General features: G+C 48.6%; 1 protein-coding gene across 5 annotated transcripts in view; it reads left to right on the top strand.

Moving 5' to 3' along the window:
- The window catches only part of SGMS1 (sphingomyelin synthase 1), a 179,565-nt gene that overhangs the window by 100,183 nt on the left and 54,400 nt on the right, over positions 1-24,982 (top strand). The window lies entirely within an intron of this gene.

Here is a 24,982-nt window from a genome sequence, read left to right as displayed (position 1 = left end):
GCTGGAAGTCATGAAATTCAGCCCCTCTCATTTTCAAAGCCAGTGGCTATGGGGAAACATTCTCCTCGTGCGATCTGCTGTGTGTGCTCTCTGGCTGTTCTCCACAGCGGTGGCCCGGCTCCTCTCCTCTCCGCAGCACCCATTATCCCTGTCTTCGCTAAGCCTTCTTCGATGTAGCGCTTCTCCACCTTTTGTCATGGAATTTTGTTCTGCCGGCTTCATGCCGATTTCTGGGGTTTGTAGGATGATTTGATAGTTACTTAGTTGGGTTCGTGGGACAAAGAGGAGACTAGGGTCCTCCTACTGTGCTGCCGTCTTTCCCCTCAATATCAAACTTTTAATGTGTTTTTTTTTTTTTTTTTTAAAGAATACATTTGTGGCCACCAAACTACAAAGATAGAAGCCAGTCCTTTCTCCAAATGGGCAGGGAAGGTGAAGATCTTGAAAGTCCCTGTACCAGAGCAGGAAGGATGAGTGGGAGGTAGGAAGGCTTGCAGCTGGAGAATCGGTAAAGGATCTTCGGGGGGAGTTCACCTAGGGTTCGACGAATAACCATTTACACTAGTCCAGTTCTCATGAGTTTTGTCTTCTCAGGATCGCTGCAGTGTGTCATTTTGGCCAAAATGAGAGAGAAGGAGAAGGCTCTGAAGAGAACATCCAACTAAAAATACTATATATCTTGACTGTACAGAAATAGAAAATAAGTCGATTCCCGATACATGCCATCAGCTTTGGATCGTGGACTTTTTTGCTCCCAATATTTCCTAAATTTACTGAAATCTCACAGAGATTTTTAAATTCAGTTTCATGTTCATGTTTTCTACTCTGAGCCCCACCACTGTCCTGACTCATATGATGGCTTATGATAACGGTAAATTTGCACCTAGCAGAGAGTAGGCATTCAGTAAATACAGGTTCACCAAGTAAATGAGCAAATGGTGAGCAGTTATGATTTAAGGCATTCAGTTATTTTTCACAGCATGAAATCATTGTAGCGATCTCTAGTTTAAACCTGTGTGTTTTGTTCTCTGTATGAGGTCCTGTACTGGTTTCCATTTACTGAGAGTTGCTCATTGTGGTCAGTCAGGCCTTTACCTCTGTCCTTCTGAGGCTGGTACTACTGTTCTGGGTCATGAGTAAATTTGCTGCTGCTTCTGTTTGGTGGCTAGACAGCTGAGGAAGAGGGTGACATGGTCTTTGCCCCAGAGGCGGTCAAGGCCTAGCACATGGGTCCGTTTCAGGGAATGAGTCTGGTCTTCAGAGATACCTCTGTCAGGGGCCGGAGGGTGGGGAGGGCTTGCTGGAGAATGGGAGGGAGGCCACAGGATCTTTTCAGGCCCAGGTCAGAGTCCCCGTGAGGAGCTGGGACCTGAGATGCTCTGGCACTCTGGGGATCCTTGAATCCCTCCGGAAGACCAGAGTGTAGACACAACTTCAGCAAGAGAACACTTTTTTTTTTTTTAAGATTTAATTTATTTATTCAACAGACAGAGATCACAGGTAGGCAGAGAGGCAGGCAGAGAGAGAGAGAGAGACGGGAGGAAGCAGGCTCCCCGAGGAGCAGAGAGCCCGATGCGGGGCTCGATCCCAGGACTCTGGGATCATGACCTGAGCCGAAGGCAGAGGCTTTAACCAACTGAGCCACCCAGGCACCCCAAGAGAGAACACTTTTAATACAGTTGAAAAATCATGGTGCTTCTTACTTTCTGCCCTTTTTATACATGACTGTTATTTAGATTTCTATTGTGAAAATTACTTATTGTGAAAAGTGAAGGATAGGTGCACGGGTTTTGTTTCTCTCTCTCTTTTTTTTTCCCCGCTGTGTTTGTTTTCTGAACTCTTCATCTTTCTTGATCCCTGGAGCATGTAGGAGTCGGCAGGTCTGGCCCTGGCTCTCCAGGAGTCAGGCAGGGGTGGCGAAGGCATGTTTGAAGTCAGATAAGATGTGCTGGGTACTGGGCTCATGCCGTGCCCGTACCAGCTTCACTGCGTCCTCCCTACCTGACACCGTCAGGAGCAAGTCACCCGTCAGGACGAGTATTTTTGAGAGGTGGGCAGACCGAGGGTTAGAGAGCTGAGGTGGTGGGAGGCCGTGCAGTGTGGCACAGAACGGGAGCAATTCTCGCTCTCTCTTTGATTTGGTAGTTTGCCATGGGACCTAAGTACGGCAGGAGTGCTAGGGGGTAAAGGGGTATATCAGTGCCTCCAGAGTCCGGGCCATCTGGGAGCCGAAGCCAGACAGGAGTTCTAATGGGGATGAAGTTGGAGCAGGGATGGTTTTAAGAATTATTAGCGATCATAGATAAAAATTGATGGAACAGACGGAGAGGATTAAAAATACGCTTACTGGGAGCGCCTGGGTGGCTCAGTGGGTTAAAGCCTCTGCCTTCGGCTCAGGTCATGATCTCAGGGTCCTGGGATCGAGCCCTGCTTCGGGCTCTCTTCTCAGCGGGGAGCCTGCTTCCCTTCCTCTCTCTCTCTGCCTGCCTCTCTGTCCACTTGTGATCTCTGTCAAATAAATAAAATCTTGAAAAAAAAATACGCTTACTGTGACGAGCGCTGGGTAGTGTATAGAATTGTTGACTCACTATATCGCACAGCCCGAACTAGTGTAACACCGTAGCTTCATTGTACGTCAGTAAAAATGTAAAAGAAAATTGGAAAAAGAAAGCATAGGGGAAAGCATAAGGGGAAAATATTGGCACAATAAGAACTGTGGGTGGTTAACCATAATATATGCCATTAGCAATTAAACAGAACAATTAAAAAAAGAAAAACCTCAAAATAACCACCAAAAGGAAAAAGCAGGCCATTGACACACACACACACACACACACACACACACACACACACACACAAAATTAAAAAAAATTTTTTTAAAGAATGATTAGCTTTGACAAGGGGTTGGAGTGAAGATGGATTAGCTGATAAAAAGTAAATGGAACTCTACAGGATATAGAAATAATGGATCCTGGGGAGCAGAGGAGGGCCCCTGAAGGAAGAGGCCACACCTCACGCCCTTCTGAGAGTTGGATCCAGACCTGGACTGTGTTGGAGAGGACGTGGCTGGAACCCGCTGTGGGTGCAGAAGTTGCTGGGTGTGGGGGAATTGCTGTCCTCAGATGTCCCAAGTGGAGACACCCCACCGCAAAGCTGTAGGACGCGGGAGCCACCCTGGAAACCAGAAACTCCGCTCCCTCCTTTTGTCTGCTCTGCGACGTCTTTCCAGAAACTTCCTTCTACTGACAAAACTAGAACAGCTGTATACAGGACCAGATCCAGTCGTGTGGACCAGGCCATCAAGGGCGAGTGTGTAGCCGAGAGGCACTACTTTGAGACCTGGGCACAGAGAGGAGAGACCTCCCCTTTTTTCTCAGAGCCTGTATTTCTCTTTTGTTCAACCAGGCAGTTGGCCACGATCTGTGTATACATTTGGCTGGGTTCACCTCCTCCCTGTCACTGCTGTGCCCTGCACCGAGTGGGGCTTGATAGCTTGTTATCTCTGGACTTACCACTAGGGGTTCGTGAGGATTAAGTTGCCTTAATTTTCTGGGGTTTGCCTCTTTTTTTTTTTTTTTTAATTTTATTTATTTATTTGACAGAGAGATTACAAGCAGGCAGAGAGGCAGGCAGAGAGAGAGGAGGAAGCAGGCTCCCCGCTGAGCAGGGAGCCCGATGTGGGGCTCGATCCCAGGACCCTGAGATCATGACCTGAGCCGAAGGCAGAGGCTTAGCCCACTGAGCCACCCAGGCGCCCTTGCGGTTTGCCTCTTAAACCTCGGATAAAGACCTGGATGATCAGGAGTTGATGGCACATCCACGAGGCCTTGTCAAGCCGGGTGACACCCCAGGCTCGCTCTTTGATGCCGGTGAAGACGCTGGGTACAATCTAGAATTGTAACTGCATGTGAAGTAACTCAATTTGAGATTTTGTCTCTTAGGCTTTATGAACATTTGCCAGAGGCTTTCCTGACATACTGTAGGGCTCTGTTTTATGTGTCCGTGGCGGGTTTTTATTTAGTTACTACTGCATTTCTTTACTGCTTCCTCGTGACTCTGGAAGAGTCATTCTTCCAGAAGATCTCTTCAAACATTTCCCCTTGAGACTGTTCCCTCCGTAACAGCTTTGAACTGCTGGATTCTGTTTGTGACTTCTAGCCACCAAACTCCGTGCGGTGTGTAATTTCTCATTTAGCTGAAAGCATTATTAGAAAGGGAGAAGTGCTCAGCCTCGTCCTTGTTGCTCTCGAGCCAGGTTTGTGATGCCTCCTTGTCTGTTCCATTTCATAGTTTCATTTCATAGCTTGTCCCCCCCGCCCCCGCCCCCGAACTCTCCTAAAAAGCCTGTAACTCACTAAATTTATTTTGGGAGGTTCAGATGTGAAGGCCTATAGACACTTGAAGTTTTCTTTTTCTTTCTTTTTTAAAAATATTTTATTTATTTGACAGACCGAGATCACAAGCAGGCAGAGAGGCAGGCAGAGGTGGGGGGGAAGCAGGATCCCTGCTGAGCAGAGAGCCAGATGTGGGGCTTGATCCCAGGACCCTGAGATCATGAACTGAGCTGAAGGCAGAGGCCCAACCCACTGAGCCACCCAGGCGCCCCTGTTTTTTGTTGTTTTTTTTTTAATTAAATTTTGTTGAAAACCAGAGTGGTAAGAGAGAGAAGGTAATTTTCCATGACCTTCTATGTAGGTAACACCTGATGATGTTGAAAATAAAGGAGTACATGTATCCAATGGTATCAAAAGGCACAGAAAGGGAAGTAAAAGCCTTCCTTCAAATATAACTTTTATTATATTTCTTGTGGTTTCTCCCAGGGGGGGAAATGTTTCTGGCACATATCTGCATCTGCGGCTCTCTGCTTTTTATGTTGTTTAATAAAGGGATTAATTATACATATTTTTCCTATAGCCTTTTTTTTTTTTTTTGCCCTTTTCTGATTATATTTTTAGAGATCTTGTCCCTCAGCACACACGGATCTGCCTTATTCTCTTTGATACGGTATGTGCAGTAATGGATATGGAGGGGCAGTAACTGATTTTACCTGTGTCTTATCCCTGGATGTTTTAGTAATTGCCAGGTGTTTACAGGGAGGAGCTGTGCTCTGTTAGCTGTTGGAGTCACTACGGTTTGCTCTTTGCAAATAAACATCTCACTGATGTATCTGCAGATTAAATTCCAACAGTGAGATTGCTAGGTCAGAGGATCAATGCATTGTAAACTTTGACGGACATTTACCAAATTGCACTCCAGAAATTTACAGACTGATTTTCTTTTCTAGGGTTGTCTCTTTCCCACACCCTCACCAGCACTGTCCCGTCCCCAGACTTGGCGTTTTTGCCAGTCTGCTAAGTTAAAAATGTCTCTTTGCTCTCACTTGTTGATCTTTAATTACAGGTTTAGGGTCTCCTCATAGGTTTGCTGGCCCATTGCTATTCTTTCTGTAACTTGCCTGCTTCTGTGTGTGGCTTGTGTTCTCTCCCTGCTCCATTTTCTTTTCCCTCCTTTCCTTTCCTGTAGGGGCTTGTGTTTATCATATCGACTTCTGTGAGCTCATTTTAAGTTACAGAAACTAGTTGCATTTCATATGTGTTACTAGTGTGTTTTCTCATGTTATACCCTATCTTTTGAAAATGCTTATTAAAAAGTGTTTTTATTTTGGTGTAAAGATTTTTACACCCATTCCTTTGAAAAAGAAGTAGAAAAAGCATGTGGGTTGAGAAGACTTGGCCATGCCTTCTGCTGTTTTTAAGACTGAGTGTTTGTGGTTTGGGACAGATGATTCTACCTATAGATCTTAGTATGTCCCACGGCCCTGGAGACCCTGTAGCATCTTATTTGCACCAGGACTGCCCTGAAGGAGTGATGGGTGCTGGTGTCCTTCCCCTTGTACTTGGCCATGGCCCTCAGCAACTTACGGGCCTCTTGAGAGCAGGCGAGCCCATGTCTACAAACATCCGAATTTAGCTGCCTGGGGATGTCGTTCCTGCTAGCCAGAGTGGTGGGCGCTGCTCGCTCCTGAATGCCCAGCACCAACGGCAGCACCGGAAGTGAGCAGCAGCGCGTGGGATGAGTGGATGCAGACAAGGCAGAGCGGGAAGCCGGGCAAGGGGGAGGGACCGGCACGGGGAGCTCGTGTGCCTGACGCTGCCTTTGTCACCCGGTTCATCTCACGAGATGGGTTGGAGAGGCTGAACCGTAGAGACGGCATACTGCGGCCAAGTGTCCAAGTGCTGTTCGGGCGAATCTCCTCGGGTTCCCGCCATGACCGTCTACACCCCCCAGGGACAGGTGATCGCATCTGTGCCCTTGTGACAAGGGGCTCCTTCGGGCTGTATTGTAAAAATGTGAATTTCAAAATAATGAGTGCACGAGGGAAGGATTTCTCTCCAAATTCCTTCAAGGAACAAGCTTCTCCTTTGAACGTCTAAAATTTAAGGTTGTGGTTAGCAGGAGCAGGGTGTGTGAAGGCTTGTCACGTCCTCCGTAAACTGCCGAGGCAGCCTGAGTCCAGGGTAAATATCTTGCTAGTTCTTCCTTTAATTAAATCCCTCCAGAGCAGAGCTGAAAGGTCTCCTGACAACTCAAGTAATCTGTATCTATCGACTTCGCTGCTTCCTGCACGGGAAGAGCTTTTTCATGGTGTCCGACAAGAGACAGTACAATGGTACATTGTCTTCTCTGTGGACATGCCGTGTTGATCCTTGAAGATATCAATAACTCTTCATTTCTAGAGGGACCATAGCTTCCTTCCCAAGCCGTTTGACTCGAGCTGAGATGTCCGATGACTTCATTTACTCCCCGTGGTTTTCTGAGGGCTGTTGGTTCTGTTAATTTGAACGTGCTGTACCGAAAGTTGGCACTGATGAAACGGGTTGATTTTTGAGAGAGCTGATGCTAAGCTTGGACTTCAGGGTGTGCTGTTCAGCGGTGTTCAACACACAGATGACTGGACATCAGAACTTGAGTGAACCAGCTGCTGTCGGAATGATCCCAGTGCTTCCGAACCCCCCAATACAGGCTCCTGAAGTAATTGGTGAGTGATGTCATTAATGAGCCTCGATCCGACAAATTCCTGCTGGTTCTGTAATGGCTGTTGTCTTTAAACAGTACATTGAAATGAAACCATAGAGATGCTAGAAAAGGTCTCTTTGGCTCCGTCAGAGGGAGCTTGCACGCGATTTCTTGGTTCTGCCCTCATCCGCCCTGCCTCCTTGGCCATGGCTTGTAAGTCAAGGTGACTAAATCAGGCTGGCAGAAGTTCATTTGCGCATTTGCCTTCGACATTTCATACCAGGGGATAGCTGACGAAGACGGATGGACAGTACTTGGAAAAATGAGTTTCTGCAAGCGATCGTGTCTGGGCTTTGTCCAGCAAGGATGAGGACGGGTTTGTCGGCGAGACCGTGGTGTCCTGGTGAGAACGGGACAGGCCTGGAGAAACAGAGCCAGTGAAAAATAAAATGCGGATATCTACTGAGACCGTTGTACGAAGCCTGCAGTTCAAGGACTGCTCAGCAGCTTGTGTCTTATACGTTTGGTTAGCGGGTATGAATTCTGGGGGGGTGTACAGGCTTTTTGGAGGAATGCTTTGCAGCCAGAATAGAAAGTGTGAAGCAGTTTGGAAGGATGTTGGTTGGAAACCAGAGGCTTTCCACACGGACAGATGGACAGACGTCTCTGCCTTTGAGTCTTTTTTTTTTTTTTTGAAGATTTTATTTATTTATTTATTTGACCGGGGTGGGGGGAGAAGCAGGCCCCCTGCTGAGCAGAGAGCCCAATGTGGGGCTCGATCCCAGGACCCTGAAATCATGACCCGAGCCGAAGACAGAGGCTTAACCCACTGCACCACCCAGGTGCCCCATCTGCCTTTGATTCTTGGTGCTGCCACTCCCAGGTGTCCTCAAGAAAGGAAGATGATCTCTCCAGGTCCTCATGTTCTTACTTTGTAAAAGCAGAGATGAAAACACCTACTACAGGTAGAGAAGGACAAGAATCGGGTCCATGGTGATCACTCAGCAGATGGAAGGGTCCTTCCGGATCCGACAGTGTCATGGGCGCTGGGCCCCTTGACAGGGTGTCCTTGGAAAGGAGGTGAGGGATGGATGCTGACATTTCAAGCCCCTCCTCCAACAAAAGAGAGAGGAAACGGCGCGTGTTTAGAACTTGGCGATGGTGGGAAGGCAGAGGTGTGCTGTGCGTGTTCCAGTGTGACTGCTCATGCTTTTCCCCGCTCAGGTGATTGACCCCGGGTTCTGCTGCCTGCCTCACGATGAGGCCACAAGTCCCAGTGAGGTCAGTTACTAGGCGTAAGTGTTTATCCAAAGCTGCCGTGTCTCAGGAGTCTGCCGCTGGTCTGGTCACACGTGCTAATTACCGTCACCGCAGGGCAGCGCAGTTGCCGTGGTGGCGTCCGCGGTAGGAGTCGGTCACGGCGTCCTGAGCCTCTGGTCTCTCTGGGGCCCGCGGGGAGGCCGGTTGCATCAGCACCGGTGGAAGACAGGCTCTGAGCCCCATTTGGTGTCTGCCCAGTGCCCAGCCCCTGCTGCTCGCACACTCACGTTGCACATACTTGGAAGAAGAAGTCGTTGTCGCTGGTCTCATACTTTGTTTCACGGAAAGAAAGCTTCAGTTCATGTTTTCTTCGTACTGAGAAGGCACGGGTGCACAAGCTGCTGAGCGCCAGTGGGGGGCATTATTCTCAGGGCCTGCAGTCATGACACATGTCGTTCATCCTCACGGGCTCATGGACGTGCTCCTACCCTCCTGCTTGTGGAGGCGGGAAGCTGTTGCACAGGGGGGCTGGGTCACATGCCCAAGACCCCACAGCCGGTAACCAGAAGAGCGAAGATTGAAACTTCAGTCATCTCTAGACCACCGGACTCACCTTACTCGCCAGTAAGAGAAAACGGTTAAAGGGAACATACCCAGGTAAAGTCCACGTAGCTGGTGACAACCCTTCTGAGCCTTTCGGGGCCCATAGCTCCAAATCCCTGATTTCACATTGGTGGGCAAACCCTGTCTCTCCCCAGCACGTACGTGTATATCTGTGCGTGCACACGTGCGTATGTACATAGATGATGCCTTGCACAGTGTGCACACACACATGCACGTGTATGTGGTCACAGGGCCTGCTCAGCAATACTTGCTATATCAAAAGAGAACTGTGGGATGGTTTTCAGCTTTTTCGGTGAATTTCTTCATGTGGTGACTTGATGGTCATTGAGATTCTTGGCTTGGTTCGATTGAGAACGGAATACATGCTGGTTGCCCAGAACATGGCAGGAACTGACCAGAACCTCACCTTTGGAAAGTGATACCAGAACCACGTCAGGGCACTTGGGGTGGGGGGGGGAGGTACTTCCCATCACTTAGAGAAGGCATGCAGCTGGGCTGAACGACTTTGTGGCGTTAAAACAATCTAAAAATTCTAAAAATTAAAATTATGATTGCATAGCGTTCAGAAACCATTTTGACCTAAAAGCTGATAAATTAAAAATTTAGGATGGTCTCATGGTAGTAATTAACTTTTCAGTATCTGCCAGTTCCTTCAAGTGTTCTGGATGCGTGTTCCCAGCCCGTGGGGGCTGTTACGACCCCGATTGTTTGCATCCGATCGGTGGGGCGGTTTCCATTTGAGGTGCATACATATTTATTTGTCATTACCGTTTCAAGTGAATAATGACTATTTTCCAAAGACTGTTTGTCGAGAAGCTCAGAGAGAGTAGAAAAGTAACAGGACTGCGACTTTTATGAATGAGAGAGCCACACACAGTATGCTCTTGACGAGATGGTCAAGTATTTGCAAGCATATCCTGGCCTGGAAGGGTTTCTGTGCGTAGGCTTTGGAAATGTGTCTCACACGCAGAAGGCGTTCCCAGATCAGGGCTTCAGGTCACAGTTCTCCGACGGAAGCCCCTTGAGGCAGGTTCTGTTCCTGCCACCCCCTCATAGATTCCACACCGTTTTATTTCCTGGCTTCTGTGAATCAGTAACATCTGAGGAGAAAGCTTTTCCTTAAAGGAAAGAACGGATTTATCTCGAATACCTCTGGAACCTGAATGGTCGCTTAGGTGACAGTTACTGTTTTTTGTCATCTTTGGCACACAGGAAAGGCAGACTCTTCAGCTGGTGTTTGCCCTCAAAGCCGCGAACCCGTGTTGATGTTTATCCAGTAAAGATAACTCGTGCACAGAGGCAGAGAGACCCAGACATCTAAATAAACTCAGACACGTGTCCTTCAGAACTTTTAAACATAGATTTTTCTCTCTCGTGGGAGGGGGTGGGGCTGGGACCTCATGTGTATGTGGCTGGCATGTTGTTAAAAATCAGCCCAGCTGTGTCCCCCCACCCCCCACGTCCCCACCTCCCCACCTCCCCACCTTCTGCTGTGGTGTGTCACGGCTGTGTGTGCTCGTGTCACAACTAGACCCGCCTCTACCCTTCACCATCTTCATCTCGCTTGACTGGGGATGTGCGTGATCCAAGGTTCACGATCCTTCTTGAACTGGGGAGTGACAGTGTAAGGAGGCCCACGGGGCAACCTCCCCCACGCGGGCTCTCAGCTGGTGTGAGGGGCTGTGGCTGGGATGATTGCCTGCTGTCTGCGGAGCGGACAACTTGGATCTAAGTCCACCAGCCACGCCAGAGAGCTCAGAGGATGAGATTCACTGCAGAGAGAATGGGTCGGGGATATTGATGTAGAGAGGATTAACCGATCCGTGTGGGTGTGTTTGTTGCCCTTGAGTTTAGTGCACAGTAATTTTGAGTCAGTTTAATAACCTCAATCAGCCAGTAATGTTCACATTTTGAGTGTCCCTAATTGCTGAGCTCCCAAGAGTGCGCTGAGGAACGAGACATGTCTTACAAGTGATCTCACCTCACTCCTCACAGCTTTCTTTTTTTCTTTTTTTCTTTTTCTTTCTTTCTTTTTTAAAAGATTTTATTTATTTATTTGACAGAGATCACAAGTAGGCAGAGAGGCAGGCAGAGAGAGAGTGGGAAGCAGGCTCCCCGCTGAGCAGAGAGCCCTATGCGGGGCTCGATCACAGGACCCTGGGATCATGACCTGAGCTGAAGGCACAGGCTTTAACCCACTGAGCCACCCAGGCGCCGCTCCTCAGAGCTTTCTTTGTAATGGAGTCTCAGAGCTGCTGCTTTTAGAGAGTCAGAGGTGTGAGGACTTGGCTGATTTGAAGAGAATCTTTGAGTTCTTAAGTCAAGAGGGGGAAGATGGGGAAAATGATGTCCTCTAGGGTCTGGCGTGGGCTTGGGTGAGAGAAGGTACTACTGTACTGAAGGCAGCCATGATTTACTGAGCACCTGCTCTGTGCCTGGATTATACTAAGTGCTTTGCAACTCTTTCTCTCATTTAATCCCGTGAAGTAGGTGGTTACAGTATCCTTACACTTTATACACAAGGAGATTGGCTTGGAAAGGTGGTTAACTTCCCAGTATCACAGAGTTTAAGTCTAGTTCTTTCTACTTTGTAACTGATTTGTGTTAAGACTGGCCTTTTCCTTCACTCTCTGGTTCCAGTACATCCCCCCTTCCATGGTCCTGAATTTTTTTTTACTCCCTCTTTGTGTACGCTTGAACTGCTGCTCCTTAGAGATCTGTGAACATAGATTGATCTGAAACAAAGCATCCTGGGGAAGAAAAAGAACGTTATCATTTGAATTGACCTTTGCCTTGCTTTGCTCAATGCCGAGCTGGCCACGTGTGTGTGAGCTCATGGGCGTTGAAAATGCAGAGAAAAGAGAAGAGGTGGTGTTTAACCTTGGCCTCCATACGGGGTACACTGGGTCCCTGCTCTGTGGAGCTTAGGGAAGTGAGACCTGGAGCACACTGGCCACTGAAAGGGGCTGAGATTTCCTCAGGGTAAACTATACCCCTTTCATTCTTGTTCCTGATCTTCATCAGGGAAAGAGGGAAATACGAGGATCCAGACCTTGGTGCGGATCCTTGGAGAGTCTTGTCAAGTACACTGGGCACTGTGGCCTCATGATGAATCCGTGAACGGTGGAGTAGGGAAAATGGCATACACCACCACAAGCATCCGTGGAACCTGGAGATAATGGTGTTGAGAAGTGGCCAGGCTTTGATGTGGTGTGGGGGCCGTGTCTCTGGACGGGGGTCCCCTCATGCTCTCCATGTTGTCGCTCCCCACGAAGCACACTCGACCCGTGTCACCAACAGTGTTCGGTCCTCATTCTTTCAGAGGGCTGCTAGCACAGCGGCCGTCCAGAGCAGCCCAGGACGGAGCCCCCTGGACTCGAAGCCCCCCTTTCCCCTCAGGACACTAATGTGGTCTCAGACACCTTGGGTGGCACCTGTCTCTTCTAACTCGTTCTGTTTGTCCTGCCTTCCCAAAGCGTTGAGTTTCATTTGTGTAGAAACTGGTCACTTGGTTTCCAGACTCCAGTTCGTGGGTTAATGTTGAAATGAATCAGGTAATGACAGAAAGAGGCACAGCCCGCATGGACAGGTCAGGAGGCCGATGTCACCGAGTCTCAGTCAGCATCGTCTGCCGCTGGTCAGGCTGATGGTGGCCAGTGGCTGTGGCAGGGAGTGGCGCTCAGCCATCACGTGCTGTCCTGTGTCATGAGGGCCCGGACTACACCTGCCCCGTGGTGGGGAAAGGAACTGTTCATGGCTGGGTGTCCCGGGACAACACCAGCAGCTTGTTGTGCTTGATTGTTACTGCAAATCCCATCTTGACTCGCCCACATACAGTGTGCTCATTCGAAGGTGTTACTGGGGACGTGATCACACAAATGTAGCTGTGTGGCTGGGGAGAGCGGGGCATCCTGTCCCCAGCCATCTCCGTACCAGCGGGAGAGGCGCCGTGGTCCACTGGGAACCCGTGCTCTGCCCGGCTCGCTCAGGTGCGGCTGCTGCGCTCCCCCCGTGCTGTGAACGCTGGCAGGCGTCCACGCAGGCGACAGCATTGTTCTGCCTATGGTCATTAGTTCATGAAGTGTCATTAGTCCATACAGGGATTTGTTAATTTGGTTCATTACTTGACTTCCTTTAAGAGCTAGCCATTAACTTCAGTTACTGTTCTTCTCACACAGGAAAGGCTCATACCAGTTACTACTTGTGAACCTCTTTGGCATTGAAGGAAAAGCAAAAGCCTAGAACACAGCAGCATTGGCTCTCCCAGCCCGAATGTTGGAGTCAAACTTGATTAGCTTTCCTGCCCTTGAACTAAGTTAGACATGACCTAAATGAGAAGCAGGGGTTAGCTCTAAAGAATGGGCATTTTTTGCTGTTGTGTGTTTATTTTCACATAACCTCAGATTTACTTGGATGTCCATTTCCTAGTGCCTAGCCCCTGAATTTGTCCAGACCTATTCAAAGACCACAGCTTCTGAGAAAACCCACAGTTGGACAGTTAATGGATAACCCAGCGGCAACAGGAGCAGGCTAGTGGCTGTGATTCTTGATCGAGTCTGGACAAATTCCGCCCTGTCATGAGTCATAAACTGGTCCAGAAAAGAAAGAACATCGTCTGAGGCGTCAGGTGGGAGTCAGCACTGTGCCCTTGTCACCTGTGTGGCTGTCCCTGACTCATCTTCCTGGAAGGAAGAATTCCTGTAGCCTGTGATGGGCGTGTTGCTGTAGGATTCATGAGATGGGCACTCAGACTCTATAGGTTCTAGCACTTGGATCTTTAAGTTCAGACCAGTTTCACATTGGGGTCAGGGACTCCTGGTCCAAAGCAGAATGGGAAACCTCCTAGGACTGGCATCATCTATCAGGTAGGGACTGGTCAGTTTGGAAGAAGAGCTTCTCTTACGTGGTGCATTTATATGGTGGAGTATCACTCAGCTGTCAGCATTTACATCGACACAGATGGACCTCGGAGGGGATGATCCTGAGTGAGATAAGGCTGTGAGAGAGAGAGAATTGTCTTACGGTTTCACTCATATGTAGAATTTAAGAACCAGTGCAGAGGACCCCAGGGGCAGGGTGGGAAAACTGAATGGGAAGTCAGGAGAAAGGGAGAAGAGCCATGAGATACTCTTCACTCTGGGAAACAAACTGAGGGTTGCTGGAGGGAAGGGGGTGGGCGATGGGGTGACCGGAGGAGGGACATTAAGGAAGGCTCGTGATGTGATGAGCACTGGCTGTGATATGCAACTAATGAATTATTGATCTCTGTATCTGAAACTAATGATGTGTAATATATGTTGGCTCATTGAATTTAAATTAAAAAAAAAAAAAGTTTCTCTTAAAAGCTGAGAGAGGGGGTGCCTGGGTGGCTCAGTGAGTTAGGCCTCTGCCTTCAGCTCAGGTCATGATCTCAGGGTTCTGGGATGGAGTCCCGCTTGGGGCTCTCTGCTTAGTGGGGAGCCTGCTTCCTCCTCTCTCTCTCTCTGCCTGCCTCTCTGCCTAATTGTGATCTCTGTCTTTCAAGTAAATAAATAAAATCTTAAAAAAAGCTGAGAGTGGACAGGTAATGAGAAGGGGATGTATCTGCTTTACCCTTTGGCCCGAGGATTGGCTGATGTGGCAGTTTTCCCCCAGCTTTTGTAGTGTCCGTATAGGGAGGATGTGTGACTCCGGTGACAAAGGTCAGGAGTCTGAACTTTCGGGTAATCAGTACCATGCTCTGGGAGCATAGGATGACCAGTGTTCTGAGGACATAAGATTGAAAGAATCCCCTTGGCTTGGGGGTTGGACCTTTATCGGCTCACTTGCCGAACCTGCAGGGGCTGTGCTGCTCGGCTGGCGCTCCTGGGTGTCCATACTGATAGAAAACCATTCTGCCAAGAGAGTGTTTTTTTCTCATTGAGGGACATCTGTCAAAGGTCTGTGGAGCTGTCCTGAGTCATTGGTCTTGCAACTCAGTACCTTTATCAAGTGGAGTTTCTGGACCAGAGTCTCCTTGCTTAGCCTGGCTCCCTGTCCGCTGGGCGATGTTTCTCGGAGATCCCGGACTCGAGTCCGCCTGCAGTGCTAGAAAGATGGAGCTAGTGAGGGAGTGGACGGCACGGCTGGAGCTTCCGTGGGCGTCTTCACAGTCCACGCCAGGTGGTGGTTTGGGCTTCCTCTGGTTCCCGTCGTCTATCTCCTGGGGGGCAGTCTTCCCCATCAGCATCTGATCCTTTTGCCCTTCTCTTCTCTGGTGGATGAGCCCTGGCATCTTCGGTAGAGGAACCAGACATATGTCCTCATTCTCTGAGCAAAGAGCTAGGGGACAAAGGCCCACCTGAGTGTGGGGTGACAGGTGGGTGACACTTGGGTGCACTGTCTGGGTCAGGCTGCACTTTGTTCAGGGAATGTCGTGCATAAGGGCAGGTGATCAAAGAGGTGCTGGTTTTACTATAGGTATGTGTGTTAAATCATCATATTCTCCACCCGAGAAAGGTAAGTGCCATCAAGACGTGTTGGCTCCCGTAACTTGTGGTGAATGCGTGAGGCATGTAGGACAGATCTGTGTGCTGGGAGCGGTGGCGCTCTGCTGGTGCTGGTGTGGAATCTGCTGACTTACCCTTTGGTTTCATCCCACCGCGCCACAGAAATTTGTAGGTGCGTTTATTTTTCTTCTTTTTTTTCTGGGTACTTTCTGGTTTTGTGCATATCCATGTATTATTTTAAAAACACTGGGTTCCTACTAAATTCGAGCTTAAAAAAAAACATTTTCTTGCTGCAGTTTTCCAAACAATTTTTAAGGATGTGAAGTAAGGAGTGAAATGACCTCCTTATCCTTATCACCCAGTGTTGACGGCCGTCAGATCTCTGACTATGGTTCTGGGACGGGGAGGGTGGTATTTCAAAGCCAGTCTCAGGCATCGTATCATGTTGCTCCAACACTTTGTTCTCATGTCTGTTATCCAGCTATTTACTTTTTGCCTGTTGACTCTTCTTTCTCTTGTTCCTGAAATAACTTTTGGACTGTGCCCCTGCTGATGCTGTAAAGGTGCACGTGTCTGGCAGCCGCTCCCTTTGCGCAGCACTCGGGGTGGCGGTCAGGGACCCTGAGGAGGACGGCCTCGGTGGCATGAAGTTACTGGGAGAACCCAGAGGTATGACTGCGGCCTCCCTGGCTGGTGGGATTAAGTGCAAGGTGAGGCCTTTCCTTAGGATGTTGTAGATCCAAACTGACGTCTTGGTGACTGGTGTTGAGTAATGAAAACCTTACAGAAACGATGACCCTTGAGCCCTAAGGCGCCCTTGGGGAGCACGGCTAGATCTTGTTTAATTTCTGTAGTTCCTGGGGCAGAATGCTGTCGCTATAACCGCGTAGTCAAATCTCTATTGGGCAGCGTTGCCTGGCTTTGAGACGTTTCTCTGTGGTTTGTCTCATCGGGCCCAACTGCAGAGCCCTGGGTGAGGAAAGGTGTTGAACTCTGCCTGGCTCATTACTCAACCGACTTGATGTTTGTTCTCGGGTCCCGTGGCCCTGTGTGGGGATTTGAGTTGCTTGGGAACCTATTGTGAAACAGAAGCATGGCTTTTTCTTTGCTCTTGGACATTGCTGTGGCAGATGTTGGAGAAATGCACAGAACGGTGGACCACATGCTGGAGGTGCTTGGGGAAGGGCCACGGGTGCAAGCATACCCCTTTCTGGGGCAGATTCCTGCCATTACAGTCTCACCCCTCGGTTTCTTCCCATGACCTCTCTCCTTGGCTCCGACCAAACCCTGACCATGACCGCTGCCACTTTGACCTCGGTGCACAGGTTACCTTGGTGATGGTATTCATTTGAGCCTAACATGCCTGAAATTTTTCCAGGGAACTGGAGGTCTTTGATCCAGTAGAGACATTGTGTGGACGTGCCTCCACCCCTGTGCAAACTTGGTGCAAACATTGTATCTCCCAGTTCCTTTTTTTTTTTTTTTTTTAAGATTTTATTTATTTGACACAGAGACAGAGATCACAAGTAGGCAGAGAGTCAGACAGAGAGAGGAGGAAGCAGGCTCCCTGCTGAGCAGAGAGCCCAATTTGGGGCTCGATCCCCAGGACCCTGAGATCATGACCTGAGCCGAAGGCAGAGGCTTTAACCCACTGAGCCACCCAGGCGCCCCTTCCCAGTTCCTTTTAAAACGTGTAGATGTGAATATTTTATTGGCTGAAATTCCCCAAGGGAATAGAATGATTCTTCAGAGTTTATACCCTATTCGGGGAATTTTTACAGCACCAATTTCAAAATTTATCTATTTTGTTTCTCACAAAGATAATTTTTATTTCATCAGTTAAAATTGGTTTCCAGCTGAAGTGTCTTTCCTGCGGCAGCTGAATTTTGTAAAACACAGAGCAGGCGTTCATTTATTACACAGACTTAAGGTACCAACCATTTGAGTAAGAGTCAGACATAATTTTGGTGCAGGTATTTTAACCATGGTTTATTAGGCAAGGGATTCTTTATAGAAAATAGGTCAATCTAATTTTTCAATAAGAAGTTGCTTTGAAAAAGTTAAGAGAGAGCCAGCTAAAATCGGGGGAGGGGGGCGGGGGATGTGTGTTATGGAATATGTTACCTGGTAGGCTGTGCTGTTTCAAGCATTAAATTAGTCAAAACAGTGGTCAGCCAAATGTTCTCAAACAGAGGTTCTGGTTTTAACACATAAATGCAACGCAGATCTGCAATTAGTATATTAGCCAATATGCAAATGATACACCAAATAATTAAGGAAGTGCTCAGAAGCGGTTTTGTTTGTGAAACAAAGAGTTTCATACAAAGTCTGCTGAGACACAGGGCTTGTGAGCTGTTCCGTGTTTTGCAGGCACCGGGACACTGCGCGGAGCACACGTGGTGAAGAGGCCACAGAAGGGCAGGTCTGTCACTGAGCCCGGGCCTGTGGACCCTGCTGGGCTTCCAGGGGGCCTTCATCTGGGGGAGCTGGTGGTGGCCGGCCTGTGGGGAGACGGGATGCGGACACACACACGAGGCCCACGGGTCAGGTCTCTGCCCCGTCGTTGCCGTGTGACCCTGGGCGATGCACTTCGATGCCCCAGTTTGTAAATCTGAAAGGTTCAGTTAGAGTGTGACCTTCAAATGAAGGTTCTTGAATCCCCCAGATAGGAGTTGGTGGGTCAAGAGGTGTGAAGTAACGTGATAAACACATTATTTCTTGTCGATTCGGGCAAAGGGGATGGTTTTGTGTGAAGCTCGCTATGATTGTGTTCTAGGGCAACACACAGGATTTAGGTGTGGTTTTATGGTAAATTGTAAACATGAAGTCTTGCCCCTTTTACAGTAGGGGCCCTAAGGCCCGTGCACCCAGACCCTTGGGTGGCTATGTCTTCCCTCTGCTCATAGGAGTCATGGGAGAAAGTGTTCAGAATGTTCTAGTTGCCAGATGACGTCTGAACTCTTTCCCTCATCCTTGATACGATTCCGCTGGAAGAACAGGTCGGGGGCGCCTTTCTCTGTTTTCCTGCGTCGTGTTTGTAGGTTACTTGGACGGCCGGTTCCTGTTACATGGAGCCACTTAGACTCACTGTTTCATTCATTCTTTTGTAGCCCTTGAGTGCCCGCTCTATGCTAGGCATGCTTTGGGACTTTTAATCAGCACATTTTCTGTTGTGATATTTAATTTAAATAACCAGTCTTTGGAGTAGATAATACATTCACGTGGTTCCACATTCGGACGGTCAGAGAGGATCCCCAGGCACGGGCTGGGTCCCACCCTCCCTGCCCAGGTCCACTCCCCGGGGTTGGTCTGCGGGGACTGCTTTGAAGCCTTCAAGCAGTATTTTATGTGTGTCTCTTACACAGATGGCATGATACAATACATATACATCTTCCCCTTCACTTCTTTCATTTAACAATTAGTTTTGCATTTTTTTTTTTTTAACTCCTGAGGGACGCCCCTCAAACAGTTAGCACAGGTTATCGGAAGGACGGGGCTGAGGAGGCTGGGTCACCATCCCACCCGCCTGCCCTTGAAAGCGCCTCTGGGTTTGAATCTGGCACGAGGGCAACATGTTGCTTCTGTAATGAGCAGGGACAGAGTATAAGGTAAACATGTTCACACAGACTCACGTAAATGTGATTTGCGGGAATGGGTCATGGCTGTGTCTGGGGTGGAGGTTGGGAGCTCTTCAGAGCCTGGAACCTAGGGGCTGAAGGTAGGAGCTGGGGAGGGGCTCTTCGACCCAGGAGAGGGGATCTCAGAAAGAACCACAGTCACGTTTGTGTGCCTTTGCCTAAGAGGTTGGGGAAGTCGACACTGTGTGGAAGGAACTTCCTGGGCGGTTTGTCCCCTGATGTGACCCCCGCTGTCACAGGTGTGACTTGTGCTCAGGAGTTGTCTGTGTGACAGATGGAGCTTGAGGCGACAGAAGTCTCCACAGCTTGGGCTCTGGACAGGAAACCTGTACTTGTCTCCCAGATGTGGAGCAAGGGTGGGGATGGTGGATGCGCCAGCCTGGGCCAGGAGCGGACAAGGCGGGTGGGCCCTGTGGCTGGAACCCCCAGTGGTGGTGACCCGTGAGCATGCCCCCGAGGTGGCAGGGAAGGAAGGGAGAAGAATTTGTGATAACAAGGCGTGTGGTAACAGTGCCCCCTCACTTTGAGGAACTCAAAACACATTCTGGAATCTTCTGTCGGCATTGCTTCCCAGTGTGACAGGAAGGGAAGGGACAGCATCCTTGCTTGGGGCCACACACCCCTGAGTGTAGGGCACACGTGGGGTTGGAGCTTGCTGTCGGAACCCTGCTCTGGCGTGTGACCTCAAGCACCGCAGCTTACATCCCGGGCCTTGGTCCTCACCCGTTCATAGGGATTCTTACTCCTTCTCATAGGATTGCTTTGGTTTCAGTGAACGTGTCTGTAAAAAGCTTAGGTCCTAGTAAACTGGAGTACTTAGCTGTCCTCGGCTCTGCTTGCCAGGAGGTGGGAGCGGGAAGCGAAATGCAAGTCATGGACCCTCCCTCTCACACGTACAGCAGAAGTGTGCTAAAGAAGGGCCTTGGAGTTTTTTTCTTTTGTTTAGAGAGAGCATGTGAGTCAGGGTAGGGGGCGAGGGAGAGAGAGAATCTTAAGCAGACTCGATTCCCAGTGCAGAGCCTGACGCAGGGCTTGAGATCATGACCTGAGCTGAAATAAAAAGTCAAGATGCGCAGCCGACCGAGCCACCCAGGCGCCCATGGCCTGGGTCCTGCTCAGTTCTTGGCTTAAACTACCCTCTGAACATTCAGGGCTCTTCAAAGTCATTTAGAGGTCACCAGGGCCCCTGGGAGCCTGAGCATCGATGTCTGTCGGATGGGTTTGCTCCGAGAGCGCACGTGTTGCTCTGATACTTTGGTAATTAACAGCTAAGCAGCAGGACGTCATACCGTCTGTCCCGCGTACAAGTGTGTCTCTTGTTACTCTCACCTGTTGGTGGGTTGGACGTGGCTTTCCGAGGCTGAGGCCGTGGTGCAGTGATTGGTGTTAGGATTCTTCATAGGCTCTGATGGAGAAGTGTTTCAGGTGTCAGCTTGCATACCCAGACCCCTCAGGATTTGTTTAAAGCTTATTTTCTGGTTCCTTTGGGATTAGATTTGTCTTCTAAAAGGGGGATTGTCTCATCATAGATTTTAACTCCCACAGCAACAGGGGCCAGCCCCGCCGCAGCCTGCTGCAGGGAGAGATGAGCTGCTGGCTCTGCGCCCCCACCCCAGCCCTCTAGCCTCCCCCCGCAGTGCCCCAAACCCACCTTTTGATGGAACATTCGAGATCTTTCCAGGCACTGAGTGTTTCTCCTTCTGTCTTCTTCAAAACCTCGTGATGGCCTTGTGACAACTTCGCAGGTGGTATCGTCTCTACTGTCCGCCCAGGGAAGGTGGGGGAGTTCAACCCGCCTGTGGTCACATGGCAGGAACTGGTGGAGTGGGCACAAGAAGGCCCATCTCCCTGATTCCAGAATCTGTGTTCTTAGCCCGACCCTTGCAATGGTCGTAGTCACCATTGGTGTGCTAGAACCATGGCTTGTCAACAGTTCTCCGAGGTTACCACCTGCAGGCATTACTAGTAATAAGACATGGGGACGTCAGCCCGTCCTGCGATGCCCTGAAGAGGATACAGCATCGCTTCTGAGGTGTTCTTGCCCAGAATGCACAACCTCAAGCTGACCCAGAGAGAGCATCTGAGAGACACCCTTCCGGGTACCTCCTACGGGCCATGGGGTCAAGGCCCGGAAGTACAAGGGCCAATTGAGGATGGACCACGTGTTGGGGGAGACTGAGGAGAGGGGACACTGCAGGGACATGGGGGAAATGTAAACAAGGTCCGTCTCTTGGTGACTGAGGGCACGACAGCATTCATTTCCTGGTGTTGATAACTGCACTCTGGCCATCTCAGTTGTTCACAGAAAGGAAACTGGGTGAAGGGTATACCTCCATTTTCTGTGCTATTACTGCAGCTTTTCCCTACATTTCACATTGTTTACAACAAAAAGGCAAAAAAATACTTATTTTAGCCACCTGAGATTGATAGTATTTATTCTCATTTTAGAGTTGAGGAAACAAGAAACAAATGTTCAGTAACCTGCCCAAGATCACACAAACGGTAGCCGTTGTTAGCGAAGGAAGGAGGGAGAATTCAGACCCGCTCTGGGACATTCCGGCACCTACTAGAAGCACCAGGCCTGTGGCTGCTTCAAGTTTAAGTGTGTGTGTGAGAGACAGCAGCCACGACCACACTCCAGTCAGAAGAGAGTGTCTGTGCCTATTGAGAAAAAAGCAGTGCACATTAATAATATAGAATTTTATATGTATATATATATGCATGTATGTTTGTGTTTTGTGTGTATATGAAACAGTATTAAGAGAATTTTATATTTAAGGCAATTTAAAAAAATCCCATGAAGCGCAGTCCAAGTAAAAGTTATGTAATTTTTACCAACGATAGTGGAAACTGTTCATTATAAGGCTGTTGTGATCTTTTTTTCAAATAATTTCTATATCCTGTGTCTCCAAAATACTGCATTCCTCTCTCTTCTTGGTGTTCTTTCAGATTTTTCTTGCAGAGTTGGCACGGTTACACATGTGATGTTTACACCGTTTAATTCAAATGACACAAGAAGAAAATCATCCTTCTGTCTTGCTTTATTAAAAGATCGATGGTTTGAAAAAAACATGTTTAAAAAAAAAAAACGGGATTGGGGGCACCTGGGTGGCTCAGTGGGTTAAGCCTCTGCCTTCGGCTCAGGTCATGGTCTCAGGGTCCTGGGATTGAGCTCCGCATCGGGCTCTCTGCTCGTCGGGGAGCCTGCTTCCCTCTCTCTCTCTCTGCCTACTTGTGATCTCTCTCTGTCAAATAAAGAAATAAAATCTTCAAATAAATAATTAATTAATTAAAAAGACAGGATTGTTCTAAAACTTCAGGCCAAACATGAGAATACAAATTTGAAAGAAAATCCTGTATGAATTTTTAAAATCCTGATACATTAGAATTGCAACAAAAGTCCTTTTAATAAAAGGAAGAGGTAGATTATTGGCTCTGTTCATCTCAATAACTCAATGAGAAATTCTGGATAATTCCTTGATATTTCCTTGATATAATAGTATTAAAACTGTGGTACAAAGATCTAACCTGGAACCCCTTCCTGAGCCTCCACGTCCTCCCTGGTAAAATAGAGGTACAATAAACTTAGCCAGAATTTTTGCTGAGAGAATCAGATAATTTTATAGCCTATAAAGTACCTGCAAATAAAAGCTATAAGTATTCATTTTTCTTTATTTTGCTTTTTTAGAAAGCACTTTCTTCCTTCTTGGTAAGAAGCCATTGTACTTTGTGTCTAACTCCTGCTGGAGTTAATAACCCACTTCTGAAGACCTTGACCTTTGCTGTTTTGATTTCCACGTGTTTGGTGTTTCTGGGAATGACTGGAAGCAGGTTGTTCTGTGCTGAGCCTGCTTTAGCCGGCATACGGTGGTGCTGTTGATACTGGCATGTGATTCCCGGGGTCCTGTGATGAAACTGGCAGCTCATAAAAATGAAGCCCAGGGTGCCAGGCCTGGGGAGTCCGTGAGACCAGAATGATTTCGGGGGCTGGTTTTGCTGTAATTTAGATCTTGTCTGCTTAAGCCAGTCTGGCAGCTCGTGGGGTTCCGTTGATAACAGAAGATAAGGGGGTGTGTTGGGATTTGGGGGGAGGGTGGGGTGGGAGATGGGATGTATGTGTGTATGTGTGTGTTGGGGGAGGGTATCTACCTTTCAAACAGCAACTGGTTTTTACAGTCTTTTGTGAGAAAAATATTAAGTGTTCATGATACGAAATTTTGAGCTGTAAGAAGGAAAGTGGGGGTGTTAAGTCCCCGGGAGTAACTGTCATGAGTTTGGCGTGTAGACCCAAACTTTCATTTTCCGGTCGTGTAGATCTCTGTGATACAGTCATCACAGAACCACGACTGAGCTATACGCAGACCGCACAGAAGCTTGCTTGAAATCGGCAGTGCACAGTATCACGTGTGTGTCTCCATACCCTGGCAGGCTCTCCAAGAGGACCATTTATCACAGTGTAGAGTTGCTCATTAAGGGTACTGATGCTGCTGGTCAGTTTCTTGTTGTACCTGAGGACTCTTCCCAGAGATGGACTGGGGACAGCTGAGACCCACAGGTCAAAAATCAATTAAATGTATCTCAGCTCTTATTTCCCAAGCTAACCACCATGTAAATGTTGCCTAATATAAAAAGCACAGATATGTATGTCTAGTAGTTTTAACCTCGGGAGTTCCAGAGGATCTAAGGAGAGAAGGTCTGTCTTCCACTCTACGGCAACTCAGCTCTGGGACAGGTGCGTTAGCAGAGCCTGTGGGGGACTGGGCCAGGGTCTGCTCCATTTTCCTTTCATCCTGACCAGAGTTTCTGCTGCCAGCGGTGTTGGATGGGTTTCCAAAGATACAGGGAACCCGAAGCCCCATGAAGAGGCGGTGGCCAGGGAGGGTGAAGTCTGGGACTGGCTGGACTTGAGAATTCTTCAGTAATCTTTCCTCCCTTTCCTCTTTCTTTCTCTTTTTCCTCTCGTACTCTCTGTCATGTTTATTTTTTTAAAGCACAGAGTGGTACATGATTATCACATAGGAATCACATAGGGACAAGTGACACCCCCCTCCCCCACTCCAGTCTCCAGCCTCGCTGTCCCATAGCCTCTGATTGTGTGTACTTGTAGACTTTTTATGCTTATGCACATGGATGTACGTCTATACAGCAAAATACATATGTTTTACTTTATTTCATTTATTTAAGTAGGCTCCATGCCCCACGTGAATCCCAGAGTGGGGCTTGAACTCAGGACCCTGAGATCAAGACCTGAGCTGAGGTCAGGAGTCGGACGCTCAACTGACAGAGCCCCCCAGGCGCCCCCCAGATGCATTTCAGAATGAAAATAATCCAAACTTCCGTGTCACAGACACGCTGGCAACCACAGGTGCACCTCGGCTTCCGATAACCGTGTGGCCTGTAGTGAGGAGGTTCCACATTGTTTTATCCAGATCACGATGAAGGCGGTTTCGATGCTTCTGCTCTGCCCTTATGCAGTGAATGCTTCTGCACCAACGTCTCGACTTGTTAATATGTCTGTAAGCCGGATTCTTAGGAATTCTGCGACGACAAGTAGGATGTGGATTTGGTAACGAACGTCGCATTGCCTTACATGAAGGTTACGGCAGTCTTCCCTGGTCTCTGATTATTTCTGCTCGTGCTGAACCTTACGTGCATTCCTTGTATTTATCTCCTGTTCCACACTCTTGGTACTTTCGGCTCCGTTTGTCCTACCTGTCATGTTCTCCGCGTCACTCTACCCGGATCATCGGTTCTCACCGTGGGAGATACTCACGGCTTTTTAAGAATGGCTGCCTGGGATAGCGGGGAGTTGTAGAAACAAAACTCCTACTCATTCGGGGAATAACAAAGTAACTCCGGGTTCAGTGGCTCATTCTGCCGTTCTTGTGGACACGGGTTTGCTGCTCCTTCGTGGTGGTGACCATCACCAGGGTCAGTTCCGAGTAAGTGCGGATACACGAGGTACTAGTCATGGCC

This window comes from Lontra canadensis, unplaced genomic scaffold (assembly GCF_010015895.1).
Source record: "Lontra canadensis isolate GAN:19392208 unplaced genomic scaffold, GSC_riverotter_1.0 scaffold85, whole genome shotgun sequence".
Taxonomy (NCBI): Eukaryota; Metazoa; Chordata; class Mammalia; order Carnivora; family Mustelidae; genus Lontra; species Lontra canadensis.
Note: the sequence above shows the minus strand (reverse complement) of the source record. Positions and strands in the feature narration are given on the sequence as shown.